The 12,864-nt window shown below is 42.9% G+C and overlaps 1 long non-coding RNA gene across 1 annotated transcript; it reads left to right on the forward strand.

Moving 5' to 3' along the window:
• Positions 1-3,453: 3,453 nt before the first annotated feature.
• Positions 3,454-11,661, forward strand: LOC142578637 (uncharacterized). The gene is made up of 3 exons (XR_012827279.1): positions 3,454-3,693; positions 5,195-5,331; positions 10,444-11,661. It is a non-coding gene; the product is annotated as an uncharacterized LOC142578637 (long non-coding RNA).
• Positions 11,662-12,864: the final 1,203 nt, after the last annotated feature.

Raw genomic sequence — 12,864 nt, forward strand, 5'->3', positions numbered from 1 at the left:
CCGTCTGCACAAGAAGACGCTTGTAGGAAGCCATAAACTGGGCTGCTGTCGAATTATTATTGAAGCCGCCTCGCCCTCTGATACAGCCAAAAAAGCTCTCTGCATGACCTTGGCTCATCTTGTGAGTCAGCAAGTACTTCAAAGGGCCTCTATGAATATAAAGCTCATCAAAAATGTTCTCGGTGCTTTGCATGCATATTAGAAAGCCCAGAAATCCTGTTTTCTTAACACCTTCTAGAACAGACCGTCCTGCTGGGTCCTTGAGAGCGCCAATATACGCTCGAGCATCGGAAAAAATGCCTCCCAACAGGATTCATTTAGAGTTCTCAAAGGCGCCTTGTAGGATTTCGCCAAGGGATTCCTAAAATTCAGAATGTCAAACAAATGGTCGAACAACCTCACAAATCTAGCAGTACACTCTTAAAATTTTCACACCCTTATGGGTGTAATGCGGGTGTATTCATCTTTTCACCCTTGTAAACACCCTTGAAACACCCTTTTTTAACTGAAAAGGGTGTTCAACAAGAGAACACCCTTGGAACACCCCAGTCTTTCTAATTTACACCCTAATTATAAGGGAGTAAGTGAACAAGCTTACAGTATATGATAAATGAACATTGCCAGTTAAGGCGTTGATATTGGCTATACATGAAACGCGCGCTACCTGCGCTTGAATTAGGTAGCTGGAATGATTAGATCGGGACATATAGGCAGCAGCGCACTGGCTCCGAACAGTGGTCAAAAATGAAGTTTCCCACGAATGTTGATATCTAACGGATGACACTAACGCGCAGACTTAGCATAGCCAGATATCTGCAAAAGGCTTCATATGATCAATGGCAAAATATTTACAATGCTATCACTGAATACTTAAAGGTGTGCAACCAGTTCGACTGGGAATGGTTAGGAGTGAGGGCTAACGGTAAATAGCTCACCAACTTACGGTTTGTAGATGACATTGGCATACTCAGCAACGCTGCAGACTATTTGCAACAAACGTTTGAGGACCTTGTCGAAGAAAGCGTAAGAGTCTGATTGAAAGTTAGTATGCAGAAGAGAAAAGTAATGTTCCGCAGCCTGGCGAGAGAACGAATGTCATGGTCGGCAGTCAGCCTCTAGAACCTGCGCAGAAATACGTTTATTGAGGTTAATTACTCGCAGGGGCCTCTGATCAAGGAAATTAACAAAAATAAAAAATTAGCTGGAGAGCTTACGGCAGGCATTACTAAATCATGACCAGGGAGCTTACTGCTAACCATTGCTTTCTACCGTTACTAACGTATGGGGCCGAAACTTGGAAGTTACCAAAGAAGCTTGGGAAGACGTTGAGGACCGCGCAACGAGCGATGGAATGAAAATTATTAGGCATGACGATAATAGACTGGAAGACAGCGATGTGGATTAGAGAGCGGACGGGGATAGCTGATATTGTGGTTGACATTAAGAGGAAAAAGTCGTGCTGGGCAGACATTGCAATGCGTAAGGGCGAGAACTGCTGGTCTATTGGAGTTGCAGAATGGGTGCTAAGGGAAGGGAAGCACAGTCGAGGACGGCAGAGAATAATGTGGACGTGATGGAATTGGGAAACTTGAAGACACGTGGAACCATGCAGTTAGCACAAGACAGGGGTATTGGAGATCGCTGGAGAAGCTGTCGTCCTGCGATGGACGTCAAAATAAGCTGATGATGATGATGTTGATGATGTGACGACATCCATGCTAGCTTCGCGGCATGTCATTCATGTTATGTCATGCATACGTGTCATGCACGTTCTGATAGCTCGATTTGCGTCGATTGCGGGGGGGTGGGGGGCTAGTAGCGGCACAGCCAAGTGGGGCACGCTGGGCACTTGTAACGCTCATTAACAGTAAAATTTTTGCTGCTATGGCAATGGCCCCGCTCCTTCCCCCTCCACGGTCAATTGGGACCCCCCCCCCCTCACGCGAAAAAATTTTCTGGCTACGCCACTGTGGGGAGGGAGGTGTAAGATTGCTCTAGACCCCTCCCCCTAACTTGTCAACGGAAATGGGGGACGGGAGGGCAGTTGCCACCGGGCCGCAAGCCTTAGGCAGCCCAATTACCGGCTGCATTTTCCTTTGGACGTGAATACTGCTCTAATGTCATTACACTGTAGGATTCGTGGCGGTTCGAGGGCATGCGACAACAACAACAAAAAAAAGCACATACAGCCATCAGCAAGTCTTAGCTTGAGCCGATCTTTGGGAGCTGGGCAAGACTCTCACAAAAAAAAAAAGTTTGGCACCCCTCTTACAGGCATTGTCAACTCTGGGTCCCACCGCTGACTGCACATTTCCGGTAAAAAAAAATCACACAGGAACTCCTCTCGCATTTGTCTAAGTGCGCGTGAGCATTGTGACTCTTCCTCATCTACACGCAGTCCATGTCGTTATTAATGTTATGAGACTTGATCCGACAAGTATAAGCGACAGCGCTGCGGCGACACGAGCTGCTCTGGTCGGCGGCGCAAGCAAAGTACTGCAGGTGACGGGGCCAGGCGCGCTGGTGACGTTCCGTTTGTTTTGAGCCGGTATCGCTCTTTAGCCCTCCTCATCCGCGTCGAACCATTATCAACCGTTCTCCGGCGGCGGCTGCTTGTGGCACGGCCGTGCGAACCGTATCTTGAAAGCGAACTGCATTGTGGACAGAGTGTGCCCACTGCTGAAAACTTCACGCGCTGTGTTCTCACCGTTTACTTCGCTTTGAAAACAGACGCGCGTACACCTATCTTGAAAGTGATCTGCGAAAAGCGCATAGTGCGGCATAAGCTGAAAGCTTCGTGAGCGCAGTGTTTTCGCCGCTTCGGTCGCGTTGAAGCGAGAGCTAGCACGTAGGTGAATTCACTCGCTGCTGCGGGTTCTATTTTGAAAGATATCGTGCGGTACGGACTGATGGACGGATGGTTTTTCTTGTTGGGTAAGTATAGAAATGCTTACGTTATAAAAAAAATCGCAGAGTTCGCGAATTTCGCGATAAGAACCAACACCAACCCCACTCCCCCGCCCCCCGCTGAGCGATGCCGTCTTGATCGCCCCCTCCCGACCCCGGGAAAAGGGACACTACCTCTCTATCTCAGTTGAAGAAACGATGAAGAAACGTTAACAACGACAAGAACGGCATTTCCTGAGTTGTCTTATGGCCTCCGAGATTTGCGCGCGAAGCTGGCGCGCGCGAACCTGGGAGGCCATAATTGGCCGCTTAATAACATAAAAAGACAAAGATAATGCCAAACGACACAGTTAAAAATTCAAAGAACTGATCTTAGCTATACTGTTTGGGGAAAAGGAATAAAAAATTAGACAGCCGCAACACACGCCACTAAAGCCGCCACCGTCGGCATAACGCGGAACCAACGGTTGGCAACGTTCATTCGCGCGTCATTGCTTCGTCAGCTTCGTCTCCGCTACGAGAGCCGCCATCTTCTCGCGCCTAACGTTTTGTATGGTTCTGTTCTCTGCAATCCGCGCACATAGCTCATCGGTGGATGCACGTCTGCTCGGCGTCGCAATGCGGCCTGCGTCATTTTCTGGTGTTCGCGCAATCGGTGTGAAACATGTCGCATGTGAAATGTTTGATAGAAGTGCCTCACGTCCAAGTCAAGCCGCCGTACGGGTGTGTATGGCTGTGCGCCCCGTTCTCGGAAGCGTCGACGGGTTTCCGGCATGCGGATTTCAGGTACGTGCAGATGCGTTTCGCCCTCCTATTGAGCTCCGGAGCAAAGCGTGCAATATTTCATGTGAAAGATGCAGCGCCCGTCATCATGGTGTGAATTTCGAGCGGCAAACGAGAACTTTGGCACTTAGAGCACACCGCGGCTGCTAAGTCAGCGTGGAAATTGTTTTACATTACCGTAATATGTTGCTGTCAGTCTAATCTGCGGCTTGTGGACAGCTAGCCCATTGACTTTTTCTTGTGGCAGCGATAGGTATGTAAATGGAAGCGGTAATAATTTTCGAGAGCAGAGAGTTGTTTCGCTCGATGTTTGGTCGTGTTCATGGCGTTATGAAAGCTAGAAAACTAACTGGCTTGATCGTGCTTAGTTCCAACTCGCGTAACATTGGCGCTGTTTATGTTTGTTTTCGGTGTCACGAGTACCACTTTCATGCTTTTGTTGCATGAGAGTGGTAGCTGCTACATGCCGTCTGGGCAGGATACAATAAAAGCAATTCCCTCACTTTCATACGTATGCAGTGTGACGTAACAAAATTTCCAGCGTTTTATTCGGAGCGTAAATATCCAGTATAGTTTAGTAAGAAACTCAATTTCTGTCTTAGCTTAGTAGGCGTGAAACAAGTGAAACTCTCATTCCTTTTTGAATTGTTCGCCCAAACCGCACCGCCCGGAGATGCGTCATCGGGTAATTGACAGTAGCTTCGCTACGTGAGTCGTTTTATGCGCCAATATTGCCCGGTTAAGTATCCTGTTAATTGATGCCGACGCTCGTTCATCTTGATTTTAAGCGGTTACTATCCCCGAGTACCGGACGATGCCAAACTTGTGAGGTGTAGCTAACGCGGGAAATTCAAAGTGGCGTGGCTGCAAGTTCCTGTTTTTACGTTTCTTGCATTCAAAGCCAACAGACACAGTATCACCGATTTATTTTCCATTTCTGCTGTACTTGATCAATCTAATGTGACAACTGCATTTGCTCTTTAATGTTCTCCATTTACTATGTATTCAGCTTGGCTGCCGTCCTCTCTTCAGAGGATGCCGCTGCGATAGCTCTTTCGTATAGCACATGCTTCTAGGTCCTTGTGTTTCAAGGGCTCTGGCGAGGCAGCAGTGCTCCAAGTAATTTTACCATCCTATATATTTTATATTTTGCATCATTCATCCACGATGGATTTTAATGTTCATAGTATTCGTCATTAGTCATCGCCATAATTTTATAGCACGTAGATTTTACGCACTTTACAGCGACAATTTTTAGGCCAGTTTACAGCCAAGTCACATCTTCCATAATACATCGTCAACATTACCACTTGTCATGGCGCTCTTTGGCCAAACCTAGCCCTTGCGCCATAAAACACCACACATCATCATCATCAGCTTGGCTGCCAGAAAATGCTTCAATTTCTTTCAGTATCCAAGTGACGAAATATTTCACTGACGGCCGTGTGTGAAACACGCAAGATGACAAAACTGATAGCAAAATGATGAGATATTTCTTTTATAGCGTTTGGACTCGACTTTTGGTGAGGATGTCGATCGATCTTGGGCCTGGTGACAGCACACCCGACATCGCCAAAGTGCAGCCTATCAGTTGAGTGCCCCCGAATGGACCATCAACATCGGAAAATGAAGCAGAGCCAGGTAGGGGCAATCTTTACTTTGGAACAGAATACTGACAGGTGCCTCTTTTTTTAAGAACTAAATAACATATTTACAAACCAATCCTTTCTCTTTGTGCAGCCTACATAGAATTCTTTTTTGCTTGTTATACAGACTTTCAGAAAGCAGTTCTTCTGAACCCTTTTTGCATGCACAAATAAATAAAGAGGAGTGCACTTTCTGAAGAAATTGATGCACTGAAATGTGCGTTCGACACACAATGAGATGCAAAATAACCAACAACTTTAAAGCGGTAAAAAAAACAAGTTTGAAACATGTTCTAACATCATAACCCGCCTTGGCATGCGGATCTAAATATAACAGCAACAGAGGTGCAGGCAGAGAAGTGTTTGTAAATGTTTGCAAGATATGTACATTGTCTAAGAAATTGTTTTTATTTACTTGGAGCTTCTTGGTGCCATGGCAGTGCAGTAAAAGCTTAAAATGATGCCCCTGCTCCTAATAAAGCACCTTTAGATTTTAAAATTAAATTATGTGCTTTTACATTCTAAAGTCACAACCTGAAGTTTTGGGAACCTGGCCTTCTTTAATGTACACCTGAATCTAAGTGCATAAGCGTTATTGCATTTTACCCTCATTGGAGGGCAGCTGCCATGGCCTAGATTGAAGCTGGGACCAGCATGACTGAGCAGCATGGCATCATAGTAAGTGGGCTATAACACCAGGTCAAAATGAGAAATACTGCTTAGAACTACCAACTTCTTGGCTCACAAGCACTTTGCACTAAGTTAAAGGAGTATGGAGTACTGACAGCGACCGTTTATGTACCAATTTCTATTTAGGCTGACTGCATTATTAGGGTGCGAAGCTTCAATTAGTCAAAACCAGCCTAAATTACAGAACCAGCTCAAAACACGCATGTATAGCTGGATTTGGACATGAAAATGGAGTCAATTCATGTCGCCGAAAATGTAGGTGGCAGTCACACTATTTCATGCATTTTGCCTAAAACATAGTCAATAATAATTAATTGATTTCTAAAATATTCTTTTCAAAAAGTTTTTTTCAAGCATGAAAGGAGGAGCCAAACGGTGTTCAGGTGCACGAGCGGTTAGTTGCACGGCACTTCTTGCATGTGTTCACTGGCTTCTTTCAAGCCTGAAAAAATTTGTTGCACCTATTGAGCAGTAGAAAGCTGGATTGGGAATTTTTCAGGATGCTCTACAATTTTCCCACTGACACTTTTGCTTTGAATATAATTCAGCAGTTAAATAATCTTTAATAACTAATTACCTAATTAGGAAAAATGCAAGAATTGGTTTCACTTCCTCAAAGCGATGGCAAACGACATTACCTTGGTGCTGTCCAGCTACGTGGCACTTGTACATATTTAAAGCTTGCACATGTCATACAGACCACCTGGTAATTACAAGGCATATATCGAAGTGGCTAAGTTGTGTGAGCCAGCCATGTGTAGCGAATCATGAAAAACAGCCATGTTTCTTTGACTTAAGGGCATGATAAGATTTACATGCTCAACACCTTGTATCAGTGTGTTCTAGGCCTGTTCGTAGTTTAGCTGCTACATAAACAATATTTCTCCACGTGTAAGCTCATAGGCATCTTTCAAGTATATTGCCTCGTGTGTCCAAAATAAACCATCCTCGCGCTTCCTTCATTATGTCTTCATCTGTTGCTGTGCTAAATTTTTAACATGCAACTGCACAAATTTTCATCTAGTTTTCATATTTCCTCGTTGTTTGGTGGCTTTATTTCTGAACAAGTTGTTTTCGTTAAACCCTGTTGCACACAGCAGTACACAGCATTTCTGCCTGGAGTGGGAATTGTTTTTTTTTTTTCAGATTGTCATTAATACACCTTGCCTGGACAATGTAAGGCATTCTACATAACACGGCCCCGTAATAATGTATTATATTGCATTCCAGCATCATGCAAAACTGTTTACTTACCAGATTAGAATATGTATAAGTGTTGGAAGTAACAGAACTGGAAGAAGCCAGCAGATAATGAGGCCAAGGAAAGCATACAGGAACATGTTTTAAGTTTTTTATATGAAGTATAGAAGTGATAAATTCTAGGTAAGTGAAAGTGGATTAAAAGATATCCAGCTGTGGGTGGGGAACGGACCCATAACCTTCACATTACGCATGTGATATACTAACCACTGGGGTACTACGGCCGTGTTCGAGCGTCGACAATCTGAGGGGCCATTGTGGACGGTTGAATGCTGCCTCGGTGGCACTGGTTAGTGCATCGCATGCCTAATGCAAAGGCTGTAGGTTCGTTCTCCCCCATGCCTGGTTGTTTTTGACCATTTTCATTTCCCTTTATCATTTCTACATTTAAATAGAAAATTACAAATAAGTTTCCACGTGCCTTCCCTGGCATCTTCCAGCTGTGATTCAGAAAAATTTTGACCCTCAGTAGCCTTTCTTCTCGTTTGGAAGAACAGGAGCTTCATTTTAAAATAATGAATTCACCTTGTTCAGCATCTCAATGTGGTCTCAAATCTTATCACAGCATATGTATTACTAAGTGAAGTTTTAAGATGATGATATAGCATGGGACCTAATTAGTAGCCTTTGTGTACAGATATATGACTAGTCTAATAAATAGGAGGATTTTAAGAAGCACTTCTAACATGGTCTGAACATGTGTTTAAATAAAACTAATCTAGCATGATTTCAGGCATAACTGTTGCCCCTGAAAAATATTTGGATCATCTGCATTGGCATTGTTTTTAGAGAGCACCAATACTGCTTTGATAGAAGTAGCCTCGTGGAACATGAAGCATCGCTTCTTGCTGAGTCAAGGAAATATTATCTGCATATCTGAGGTGCATGTGTCATATGCTCGAATGCTGTTTAAAGGCTGCTAATAAGAAAATTACTTTATTTGCCTTCCAGAGATTGCTTCAGTAGTCTATGCTACTCGATCATAAACAATTTACCAGAGTGAACATTCATCACAGTTGGCTTTGCAATGTTTATGCAAAATACCACAACTGTCTACTAGACATGTGACTGCACTAAAACTTGGAATTAATGACCAGTAAGATTTATGGGACCAGCAAAACTTAGTTTATTACTCCAGAACAAAATGCGAGGGACTTCGGTTATTTCTGCCATAGAGTTTCTTACAGTAATTACTAGAGGGAGCTCTGGCACTGCAGTCGTACCACCATGGGAATGACGGGAAGCACATGGATTTGTCTGATATTCGTGCTTGTGAATTCAGACGTTCTTGTGGCTTCGTATATTATACGCTATATAAATCTTATTGTCGTAAATTTCAGCGCAGTCTTCGAAGTGCAGTAGACGGCGCCAACACGCACAATTGCTATTCATTGCAACGATTGAGCTTGTCCAGGTGGCCAAATCGAAAGGCGCCAAGAGTCTCAAGGCACTGGTATGCCCGCGATAAATTCATCAGGGCGTTGCACTCGCTTGTCGTTACATGCCTCCGTGGCTTAATGGTTTCAATATCAGACTTCTGTTCTAGAGTTCCTGTGTTTGAATCCTGTCGTCGGACGATTTTAATGCTTATTTATTTGTTACACAGTATATTGTTGAAAATGACTAGTTTACAAAGTCACAAAGCCGTTTGAAGCCAAACAGACGAAGTTTAGGCAAATCCATGTACTTTCCATAATTTCCATGCTGGTACAGCCGTTCTTGTTTGATCTCCTGTGGACACTAACGTCAGAGTTCCCTCTAGCAATTGTATGAAACTCTGATTTCTGCACCTCGCTCGTGCGGAAGCGGCACCACACCTGCTGCGTCAACATGCACTACCTTTCGGCCAAGTGCAGGGAATGCTGTGAACTCGCCCTGTACAAAGCCTGCACTAAGTAAAACAAATCACAACGTGCAGTTGCTGCCACGTTGAACTGGTGGAATGAGTAGTGAAATGCAGCACCTCCTGAACTAGTTCAGAAAGTGCAGGTTAATCAAGTGGAGATTATATAGTAGCAGAAGTTGAGTGATACTGCATTACATTCACGAAATATACTTCATGATACTTTTCCATTTATTTCCTCAGTTATTAAGAATCCCTTTTGCATTGTTGGACAAAACTACAGAATGCCAACATATTTTCTAGCATTCACTGGTAGCAAACATGTCAAAACTTGTTCTAGTTTCTGGATTGTCGCTTTAGCCGTTAACCCCCAAGTTCATTCCGGAAAAATGTACCAAATTTTCCAAATTTCTTACGTACTCAATTTTTCGGTGTCATTCTCATTCTAAAAATATCATACTTCATTGGTCTCTAGTTAGAAATAACACAAAAATAAGAACGGCTCTTGAGGGCAGCTTTCCCTCAATGCCGACTGTAACTCATCTTTGACAATAAGAGCAGCATAACATTGGGCAGAAAGATTGCGACTCATTATTGGCGATATTGGTACTACCTCCAGTCACTACTAGAGCTTGGGATCAATGGTTAAAGTTTGCGACTTTGTTGCTGCCCAATTTTAATTCTGCAGCTGTTACACTTGGGTGTAGCGTGTGTATGTACGTGTGCATGCATTAAAATGACTTCACGCTAGAGCAAAGCAACTGTAGTGCAGAGAGGCATTAGTCATCTTTATATATTTGCTGTGTAAAGATGCACTAAGTTTATCTTTTGCAGTATAGACTTGGCGCTCATTGGCCAAAGATGCCCTTGTGCTACTAAAACCTGTCAATTAATTCGCTTTTTGCAGTAGCAGCTGCTTATTCCTTTTTCAAGATCGGTCTGTGAGTTTTAATTTGTTTTTCTTGAACTGTGAAATTCCCACTCACAGGACTGCATGTCATCTGAGGTGTTCCTTTTTCAATCAAGAATGCTGAGGTTGTGTTTGTAAAACTTTATTTCTTGCCTCAAACGAGCTTGTACAAACTGACCAAGCTGATAATTCTACCTGATTATATATTAAATATGTTGCGGTTATGAACCCTCATAATGAATGACACATAGTATAAAAATTTTATCTAATAAAACAATTTAATGAAATTTTTCATGTTTTTCGCGTTCGTATTCACTTCTCTACTCTCGTGTCCTGTCTGCATGCCTCACCTCTTCTTTTGCATATTAAATATCGTATAAACTTAACCATGCTTTTTACCTCAGTGCAGGGGGAAAAGGTTCCGGTAACACCATGCATTCAGTATGGTGGCCCAGATGTGTATGCAAGCAACCTCCTTCGTGTGGACCAAGAACTACTCTGCAGTGTCTCGCAGACTTCCATGCGAAACCCTCAACATTCTCGTCTGAGTGGAATGGCTGCTCATCTATCTGCGTGTCCATCACCAAGACTGCCAGTTGTAAAGCTCCTGTACCCGTTTAAGAAAGCTTAATGATTTTTTTTATTTAGTTTTCACGGTTGGCCGTAGAATCTTAACATTTTTGATGTTTCTAACATTTTTACCTGGCACAAAGTGGTGCAATAACTTTAAACCAGTGTAATGTATTTAAGTGATGCTCGCTCTAATGCCTATCTGGTTTTGTTTGTGTTTAAGAAATTTGAATGTCTGATGAGGTAACAGCATTTGAATTTCTCATCGTGGCTCTTTTCAATGAGCTGCTAGGAAATAAGACGCAAAACTTATCACACGCCAGTTGTAGCATTTTTGTTTTCATGACTGAAGTATACTAGTTTCAAAAGATACTAGGTGGGGAAAAAAGCCTCAAGAACATAATCATCCTATGATTGTCATGTCCTTACAACTCTGCAATGACTAATGCCTCATGCATCTTGGGAGCACATTGGTCGCAATGCCTACAGGTATACTTGATAAGAGAATAGCTTGCACTCAGATTTGCCACGCAGTTGATGGCTGATGGCTTTTGTTTGTCGTCTTCATGTTACTACTATGTATTCAATATTCATTTAGATGTGCTGCGGTTTCTTGCAGTCACCTATATATATATATATGTTCGTTGCAATAAATATTTAGTTAAGAGTTAGCGCTCATCCTGTCGGCTTCTAGTCTGTGTCCGTGTCACTTCGCGCTACAATCCAAGATCATGTTACTATACCAACTCGCCCAACTTTATATCCTTGTGTTCAAGACACACTCAGACTTGTTCTTACTTATGTGACCGGTTATTTTTGTGCTTTATAATAAGATGTAGTGCTTTTCGAATGAAAACGTGATAGTTCGTAGTAAGGTTATTTAAAAAAACTGTTCTGCTTAAAATTTAATTGAGCAAGCCTGTGCCATTATTCGGTGCTTATGTCTTTGTATTGGTATGGTTTTACTCCTTATCTTCCTTTTTTACTTTTAAAATGTGCAAATATTATTATGTAACCATTTCTCTTTAATGAAATAAATACTTTTCTTCTGACATTTTGTCACAAATTTTACAATGATTTTGTTCGATTAGGTAACCTTAGACTAGTTGATTGTTATTCTGGTAGCTTAACTTACCATGCCTGTGAAATATTCAATGCAAGCACATGGTGAAAAATAAACTAAATTATTGGGTATAAGCAGGTCACTGGCAGTAAATGGAGCATACATATATTTCAGGAAATAGTGCATGCTTATATATTGAACAGCACGCACAGCTACACATGCTGTTTTGTTCGTAAATGCTGAAACATTATTCGACGTGGAAGCACTTTGTTCTTTGCCTTTCAGTGCTACCTTTAAGTCATGTGTGAAAGTACTAGTAGAAGCATCCCGTGGAAATAAATGACAGCTTTGATGAATAGAGGTATAAAATGTGTGCTTAAAACGGCAAAAAACTGCTTGACAGGCAAACGTATGCTTCTGTAGTACTGCACTTGTTACCGTCTCCAATCTATGCATTGCTTGCGCTCTATTGCATTCAATATAAGCTACAACGAGCTATGGTGTCTTTCCCTCCTGGTCAAGCTGGTGTTGCAAAAATTTTTGACCAAGAAAAGTGGAGGTTTTTAATTATTTCTGAAATGCATGTAACCATGCTTTTGGCTGTGTGCTGTTTCCACGGGGTTATAAGTACTGGTGCACCAAGGTGCGGGAGATCCTGTGTCCTTAGTGCAGCGCGCATTGTTATTGCACTCTGCATCCTGCCGGCAGTGTACTATCACTGCAGAGGAAGATTACGAAAAGCATGGCGTGTGTGCCTTGCTGCAATGGCGAAACCTTAAATTGTTTGCCTGAAAGGGTCGCACGTTATGCTACCACATGACGGACCAGAAGCGCAATATGACGACGCCTCACAGATTCTGGCTCATACTGAACAAGGTAGTACCATAGCTAAGGCTAGGCAGCATTCACAACAGCTAGTCTGCCCATTAACTACATGGCTGTAGTGAACACTAAAATACTTGCGGGGATAACACCCTTTTGGAAGGGTGTTGTCCATGCCACACCCATATTGAAAGGGTGGCGTCTGTGTTACACCCAATATAGAAAGGGTGTTGTTTGTTTTACACCCATAGGCGAGGTGACGTCATATTAACACCCCTTCTGTGGTGGGGTGCTAATTTGCCCCCTTTGCTTGGGGTGTAGCAATACACCCAAAAAGGGTGTCACCCATGGGACAAGTCATTTACACCCT

Source organism: Dermacentor variabilis, chromosome 4, assembly GCF_050947875.1.
Source record: "Dermacentor variabilis isolate Ectoservices chromosome 4, ASM5094787v1, whole genome shotgun sequence".
In the NCBI taxonomy this organism is placed as follows: Eukaryota; Metazoa; Arthropoda; class Arachnida; order Ixodida; family Ixodidae; genus Dermacentor; species Dermacentor variabilis.